Source organism: Echinops telfairi, unplaced genomic scaffold, assembly GCF_000313985.2.
Source record: "Echinops telfairi isolate 266 unplaced genomic scaffold, ASM31398v2 ScPeMD7_4;HRSCAF=17, whole genome shotgun sequence".
Classification (NCBI taxonomy): domain Eukaryota; kingdom Metazoa; phylum Chordata; class Mammalia; order Afrosoricida; family Tenrecidae; genus Echinops; species Echinops telfairi.
The window spans coordinates 5,748,792-5,757,405 of record NW_022103900.1 but is presented as its reverse complement, the minus strand read 5'-3'; the positions used below and the strand labels follow the sequence as shown (position 1 = coordinate 5,757,405).

The 8,614-nt window shown below is 40.4% G+C and overlaps 1 protein-coding gene across 1 annotated transcript in view; it reads left to right on the top strand.

Moving 5' to 3' along the window:
• The window catches only part of CERS6 (ceramide synthase 6), a 198,960-nt gene that overhangs the window by 50,015 nt on the left and 140,331 nt on the right, over window positions 1–8,614 (top strand). The window lies entirely within an intron of this gene.

Sequence of the window (8,614 nt, the reverse complement as noted above, 5' to 3'; positions counted from 1 at the left end):
GAAGTAAGGGGGAGCTGATCACAATGATCTGCATCTAATCCCCTCCAAGGGAGATGGACAACAGAAAATTGGGTGAAGGGAGACATCAGTCAGTGTAAGACATGAAAAAATATTATAAATTATCAAGGGTTCATGAGGGAGAGAGGGCTGGGGAGGGGGAAAAATAGCTGATACCAAGGCTCAAGTAGAAAAAAAATGTTTTGAAAATGATGATGGCAACATATGTACAAATGTCCTTGACACAATAGATGTATGTATTGATTGTGATTAGAGTTGTATGAGCCCCCACTAAAATGATTAAAAAAGAAAGAAAAAGATGAGCAATATTGGAGGGATTGTATTCTCAAATTCAAAACAACAGTAAGCAAGTTGCAAGAATGGTATGTTAAGAAAATGTGTACTAACATAAGGACACAATATAAAGGTAGAGAAAACAAATATCCTCACATTAGATAACATCATAATAAATAGAGAAAAAAATTTAAAGAAAAAAAGATTTGCAGCCTCAGAAACTTGGTGTCTTTCTCCTCCTCTGTAAGATCATGGCTCATGTTGGGTTAGGGCCAACTCTGCTCTATTAGGACTTCCTTGGAACTGGTAGCCTCTCTTCAAAGACCGTATTTCCAGGCAAGGTTACGCTTATGGGTACTAGAACATCAGCATATCTTTTTGGGAGACACAGATCAATAATATTTCTTCCGTGTAAAATGATCCTTGGTAAAATGATTTCTCCCTCCAAAATCATCCAGATTGGGTGATAAATTAATGTCTGATAAAAGAAACACATAAACGCTCCACGATAAGGATAAAAACATGTGCTCCTGCGTGTGGATGCGGGCTCTTTTACATGCCACCGACACAATGGCGTCTGTAGTGGTAGCCGGGGGTCGCCCAGTTTCTGGTCTCCTGCCAAGGAGGCCGTTGTTTCTGGAGGCCCTTGGCCACACAGTCCATGTCCTACTCGCCGTTTCTCTGTTGCTCCAGGGAAATAGAGCCTGGCTGGATGGCCACTTGCAAACTTTTAAGACCCATATACTACTCAGTGAGCAGGAGGTAAGGAAATAGACCCACACGTCATTGGGCTAATTAACTGGAATAGCCCACGAAGCTATGACTAAACCCCCAGACAAAGGAAACTACTCCTATGAGTTGTTTGGGTCCATGACAGAGCTATCAGATACTACTTTTCCCCTTCGCCATCATTGTTACTGTATCACAACGTTGGCAAATTCAACGTCTTACAAGCATACAACTTAGTGGCAGAAATGACCTTAATCAGCTATGCAACCCTACCCTCAATCAAAAGCAAATTTTCCATCACTGGAAACCCAAACCCAGTGTTCCATAATCAATACACCACTCCCCAGCCCCTCACTCCCTCTCATTCCTAGTAACTACTGATCAACTTTTGTCTCTATGCACTGGCCGGCTCTTGTAATTTTCAGAAAGATCCCTGGTGGCACGGTGGGTTATGTTTGGGTTGCTATGCTCAAGGTCAGTGGTTCAAACCCCTAGGTGTTCTTCAGGAAACAGATTTGGCTGTTTGTTCCCATAATGATTTACAGCCTTGGACTCTCCTAAGGAGCAGTTCTACTTTGTCCTACCGGGTTGCTATGAGTTAGTATCAAGTCGGTGGCAGTGAGTTTGGGGTTTGGGTATGGTTCTACACTTGCATAAATGAGGTCATACAATATCTAACCTTTTGGATAGGTTTATTATACCCAGCCTTATGTCTTCAAGCTCCATCCTATTGTACAATGAAGATCCTGTTCACAAACTCCATTGTATCGTATCATAAAGACCTGCTCAAAAAGGGGGATGCAAAACAGTCAAATTGGCATGGAATTCAGATCTTCTGGAGCTGCATAGTCTGGATAAACCCCTCAGATCATCTTTAGATAATGTTTCAACCTTAGCCCCAAGTCATCCCCCCAAGTCTTTTAAAACCTAGCAGTCGTTTAGTCTCACTGGTAAAACCTGTTTGCCTTGAGCGTTGTACTCTTTGAAGATCTAGCTGTTGTGCTGTTAGGTGTCCTGAGTTGCTTCCAGCTCACAGCAGTCCTACCAACAAAGGAATGAAACCCTGCACCGGCCTCATAATCGCATTATGTCCGAGTCCATTGCTTTCAGCCACCGGGTCAATCCACCTGGCTTAGGCACTCCTCCTTCTCAAAGGCATCAATTGACCACAAGTCCAAAGATTAGATAGGACTCTTAGAGAGAAGTGAATTTATGTTACTGGTGGAGGAACAACCTGGGGACGGAGGGTCAGAATGGCTGCACTCTTGGAAGAATATAATCATTGTTACCGAGTTATATGTGTAGAAATCATCGAATTGGGGTGTGATCTGCTGTATATGTGCTGAATAACTGCAACAAAAGAAAATACATTATGAGAAAAAGGTTTTTCTGTCATTGCCTGATCACAAACAAGAAATGGGCTTCTTTTATAGTGATGCACTTTTGCTAAGGTGTGCCTGTTTTACACTGTCTGTGCTTTTTCAGTTTAGCACTCACTCTACAAATAGAACTGACTAAAGATGGAAGTCAACCTTGCCAACCATTGACCATGCAGACTTGTTAGTGAACTGCTGAAGTTATTGCTAGGTGAGCAGGAAATATATAATAGTTCAAAGATAACACGGTCTTAATAGTGTGCTCCTGTGATCATGGGACACAATGACTTTTTGCCCATAAGTCAGGTTTTCAGAGAAAAAAACAGTTTTGTAATGAAAGAGCCCGAATTACTGTAGCTGTTCTGCTTACGTTAGCTCACAGTATACTCGTGCTGATTAACACATTTCCTAGTCCCCAACATTCCTAAGGCTGTGCCCCTTTAATACAGTTCCTCATGTTGTGGTGAACCCCCAAATACAAAATTATTTTCCTTGCTATTTCATAACTGTAATTTTGCTACTGCTATGAATCGGGCGACCCCTATGAAAGGGTCGTCTGACCCCCAAAGGGTTCACAACCCACAGGTTGAGAACTGCTGGTCTAGAATATCAAACCTTTTAAAAAATAGGCTAAGCAATTTTTCATGTGGCTTTTGTTTTCACTTGTATATGAAAGTCTGTATTGGGTGGCATTTAAATGCTTTATGAGTTTCGTGAATTTTACAGGAAAACCAAAACCATGTAGATACATATGCAATTGGAATTTAGGCAATTCATAAATATTTACTTAATTCAATAATTTTTTTCTTATAATTTACATGTAAAACTAAGTTATTTCAATTTTTACCATAAAAACATCCTATATTACAGCCCATTTTGCTTATGTACATAAGCTCACTCTCATCAAATCGATCTGACTCACAGTGACCCTGTAGGACTGAGTAGAACTGCCCCAGTGGGTTAGGAGACTCTTATTTTTAAAAAATCATTTTACTGGAGGTTCGTACAACTCTTATCCCAATCCGCCATCCGTCCATTGTGAGTGTGTACATTTTTGTGAGAGTAGAAATCTTCACCTTTCTCCCTTGGAGCAGCTGTTGCTTCAAATTGCTGAGCTTGCCCTTAACAACGCAATCCACAACCCACGAACCAGTGCTCCTCATACACATCGTTAAAATTTATTTAAGATATGCCCTACCTTTGAATCAGTTAGAGTAACATTCAGAGATAAAACCAATCAGTTATTTGAAGAATCACTATAATACAATGACTCATTAGCCAAAACTGAAAGGATCACCGAGCCCACTTAAATCGCAGTAATTGATCTGCTGTCTATTTGCCACCAATCTTCAATGAGTTAAGGGACTTGCACCAGAATGGAAATTGCTTCTTTCATCCAGAAAGTCTACCTATTAAAAAAGTTGGTCAAACTAAACAGTGTGCTTACTGAGATAGTGTACATCCTGGTGGTAGCAGGCTCCGGATGTCCTCACCAAGCACTTGCATTTAAAGGACAGGAACTAGTCTGCAGACCACAGTTGGAGGGACAGTGCACAGAAGTGCCAGGGAGGCTGTAGCGATCAGAAGCGGCTGCTATACTGATGGCAAGGGAACACAGAAGGTTGGAATTGACAGAATTCAGAAGCTTGAAGGAGGTTTCATGGAGGTGGACTGGACCTCTGAGAAGGGGGATGCTGACCAGCTAATATCTTAGAGAGTATGATAAGGCAGTGTGTTAGTCCAGGTTGACTAGAGAAATGAATTCATTGACACTTATATATGTGTAAGAGAGAACTTTATATCAAGAAGTAACTATGCATCAATAAACATCCCAGCCCAGTCCAGATCAAGTCCATAAGTTCGATATTAGCCCATAAGTCTGATATTAGCCCATGAATTCCTCTTTAGACTCCTGCAGCACATGCAATGATGCCAAATGGAAAGTCCTGTAGATCCAATGGCAGAAGACACATCTCCAGGGCTTGGGCTGCCGTCTGCGTGGCTCCATGTGGCTCGTCAACAGGAATGTGAAGCAGGGAGAGTGTGTGTCTTGCCTCCAGGGAGGAAGAGAGGAAGTCCCAGAATCCTCATGAGAAGGCCACACTCAGGCTGTGACCTGATGGACAGGCTGGACTTCACTCATAATACCCTCACGTGGACATGCGCTTATGTAATTGCCACAGGCAGATGCTGGGAATGTGGAACACTACAAACGGCAACCACCCACTGCTCTTGGAAAGACCTGCCCCTGCTGGGGTGAAGATGTTTGTCTGGGTGATGGCAAGACTAAGAAGTCAAACAGAAGGAAGCAAGCCCCCTTTCCACCTGCCACCTTTCAGCCTCCCTGTAGTTCTTCCAAGGGTTCAAGTGTAACCTGCAACCAGCTCTGAAGTTTGAGAGCAAGCATCTTCTTGTAAACACCAGTCATACTTCACGTGTTGCGTTCTGCAATGTTCTCTCCTACCTTATTGCTAACATGTTCCATTTTAAAAGCATGCAGGTTGCTACTTACGATGTGGACGTCATGACGAATCATTGAGTGACAACCCACAGTTTGAAAAGTATCTCATTAGGTTAAGCACTTAGGCCATTCCTTCAGATGGTCCAAACCTGAACGAAGACGTTGCCTTTGATTAATTATATGGTGTACTTTGCAAAATTCACCGGCCAACAAGTGGTACCCTGCTATCATGCTTCAAGGTGTTCTCTTTTGTTTATTGATTGACCTGGACTCTTTCTGAAATGGAAAGAGGAGTATCATCTCTTTGTTTATTTGGATAGTGGAAAAAAATTGTCCAGCCAATAGAGTATATGCCCAATTGTTGTTGCATGTGTGTGTTTTCACTGCTGTTTCTTCCAATATGTCACTTTATCAAGGAGCCTCGACATTTAGTTTTACCCAAGAAAATAGCTTTACCAAACAGTTTTGCTAAAAGTGCACACTATTACCTTTAGAAGGGACTCTAAAGCTTGACAAAAAATTTATCATTTCAGAACAGGAAACCAGTTCCTAAGAATGAATTGACATACATTGTTGGAAACTAGAAGCTAATCTTGAGGTCTTTGCAATTAAAAAACAAAACAAAACCAGAAAACAAGTTTTAGAAAACAGTTCAGTTAATAGTTTTGTTGTTTTTTATTAGTAAGTTCTCTTTACTCAGTAAAAAAATAACAGAAGGGTCACAGAAAGGGACGAGTCAGCCAGAGTGCAGTATTTCACCGACAAAACACACATTCCTCTAGTTCTTTAATGCTTCCCACCCTCCCCCCTCACAAGTTTCACCCCAGTTCTACCTTACAAATCCAACTAGACCGGAGCATGTACACTGGTACAGATAAGACCTCTAGACACACAGAATCCAGGTCAGATAGACCTCTCAGGAACAATAACAACAAGGAATGGGGAAGATGGGGGGAGAGAGGGGGAACCGATCACAATGATTGAGATATTTCTCCCCCTCCCCCGAGGGGGGGCGAACAACAGAAATGTGAGTGAAGGTAGACAGTGGATGCTGTAAGATATGAAAATAATAATCACTTCTAATTTATCAAGGGTTCATGATGGTGGGAGGGCGGTGGAGGGAGGGAAAAAGAGGAGCTGATAGCAACCACTCAAGTAGAAAGAAAATGTTTTGAAAATGATGATGGCAACATATGTACAAATGTGCTTGATACAACTGATGTATGGATTGTCATGAGAGCCCTCAATAAAATAATTTATTTTAAAAAATAAAAGTCTCAGTATGGGAAAACCTTAAGTCAGAAGCCAAGATTGAGTTTCCTATTTTGGTTCTGCAGTTATGCTAAATAGGGTCTTTGCTCTTTTTTTTGTTCTGTAAAATGGGAAAATGGTACTTCCTCAACCTGTGTGCAGGAATACAACGGCAGTTATAATGAATCACTGCCAACCCCCTCAATTCTGACCCATAAGGACCTGATACAGCATTTCTGAGACTGTAAATCTTTGGGGGAATAGACAGCTCATCTTTCTCCTGTGGAGTAGCAGGTGGATTAGAACCACCCACCTTGGGGCTAGCAGCCCAACACCTAACCCACAGCACCAAGTGCTTTGGAAATGTAAGTATTATTATTATTATTATTATTATTATTATTGATTAATAGATAGGCTCTGCTGGGAGCGGTGACTCTCTGAGGCTATTGGATTCGCTTGACATGATGTGTGAACATTCTGTTTCCTCCTGGGCAATAGAACCCCGGTCATGACCATGCTGGGGTGCCAGTAAACAGATAGAACATGCCTGCTGGAACAGGAGCGATCTGGAGTGACTTTGGGAATTTCTTCTTCAAAATTCTTCTTATTGCCTATTTTCCCCATCCCCACCCATCTGTGCCTTCTTTCATATATTCTGATTCCATGCATGCACATATTTTATGGGCCTGTTTTATTTTCCTTCTGTGTTGGCTCATGGCTGGTTTTATCTCTGAAGAGAGTGTTCTGAGGCCAGTTAGAAATAAGGATAAGCTTATATAGGAAGGACCCCAAATGAGAGTCCCAGATTAAATTCTGTCATTAATCAGCTTTGTAGGCTTAAACAAATCACTTCATTTCTTTGGAATTGAATTGCTTCAATTCTTAAAGTGGGAGTGTTGACTACTACATTATAACATCTTTTAACTCATAGCCTATAATTCAATGTAGATTTTTTAATTCAGGTAATTACACTATCATATTATACACTGTTTGGAAAGCAACATAGTAATAATAACTCCAAGGTAGTTAATATGCACAGAGTTCCAAAAGGGTCATGGAAAATGGAAGTTTACAATAATGGAATTTTCTCGCAAGCTTTTTGAAAACCCATTGTATTTTGGCGCAGTATTCAATGTCTACGAATTTATCCCAAGGGAAGAATTACATATAAGCAAAGGAAGATGTATGTATGTTACTTATTGCAATTAAAAATATATATGCATAGGCACATTTGTATCTTTCACACATATAGTATAGGATATACAAAACAGAACCTAAATATCTAATATTAATGTCTGATATTTAGATAAATTATTTAAATTATTATTTTAAACATTTTCAAATAACAGAATTGCTTTAAACATGGTAAAGTATATGGTAGAAGTTTACTTGACAGTAAGTACTGAACTATTTTTTGCATTTTGTTTGTGAGTCATGTATATATATATATATAAATTATAATAAACCATCAGTAAAAATTTAACTTTGATAATACTTTTTTCAGAATAATTTTAATTCTTTTCTAGTAAAAATTGGTCCTCCAAAGTAGGAATTAGAATATAAATGATTATGAATAATTTTATAATTACCTGTCTATGGAAGAGCATGTAGTTGTGAATTTAAAAGAGGAAAACGAATATAAATTCAGAGTTGAACTCTTTGGCAAAGAAAGATAGCTACTTGTTCAGGAAGTCCAGGTGTTCATGTTCACCTGCCTCTTGCTGCCTTAGTGCCTGGATTTTCTCTCAAGTTTATCTTTCCCAAACTAAACTTACTGCCATTGAGCTTATTCCAACTCTTAGCAACCCTGTCAGGCAGAGTAGGGTCTCTCCAGGCTGTAAGTCTTTGCAGAGGTAGACTGCCACAGCTTTCTCCAGCAGTGGCTGGGTTCAAACCACTGACTGCTCTGTTAGCAGTTGAACAATTTAACCACGCTGCCACCTGGGCTCCTTAGTTTCTCTTTACACCATTCTATTGCCCCGCATGCACCAGACTAATGCTAGCAGAGGCTTTCCAAAGAACGTTTGTAGTATCCTATGTGATGCTGGAGCCCTGGTAGCACAGTGCTTATGTACTTGGCTGCTAGTCCAGAGGCCAGCAGTTCAAATCCCCTAGCTACGCCGTGTAAGAAAGATAGGACAGTCTTACAAATGACTTGACAGCAAGAGAGAGAGAAAGATAGGACAGTCTTACAAATTACTTAACAGCAGGAGAGAGAGAGAGAGAGAGAGAGTGTGTGTGTGTGTGTGTAGAGAAAGAGAGACCCAGTAAGACTCAGTCTCTAGTTCCATAGCAGATTTGACTGGCCTGTTTTAGGTAATAACTTATAGTTCTTCATCCATTGAGTACTTTTGAAAACAACTCTCACAATGAAAGCGCAGCCTCTTTTTGGATTGGGATATTGCCTTAGAACATATAGACTTAATGTATAGTTAGGATGAAAATTTTAATCACTCATAATAATAACAGTAACACATAGATATAAAGGGCACTTATTATGGGCCAG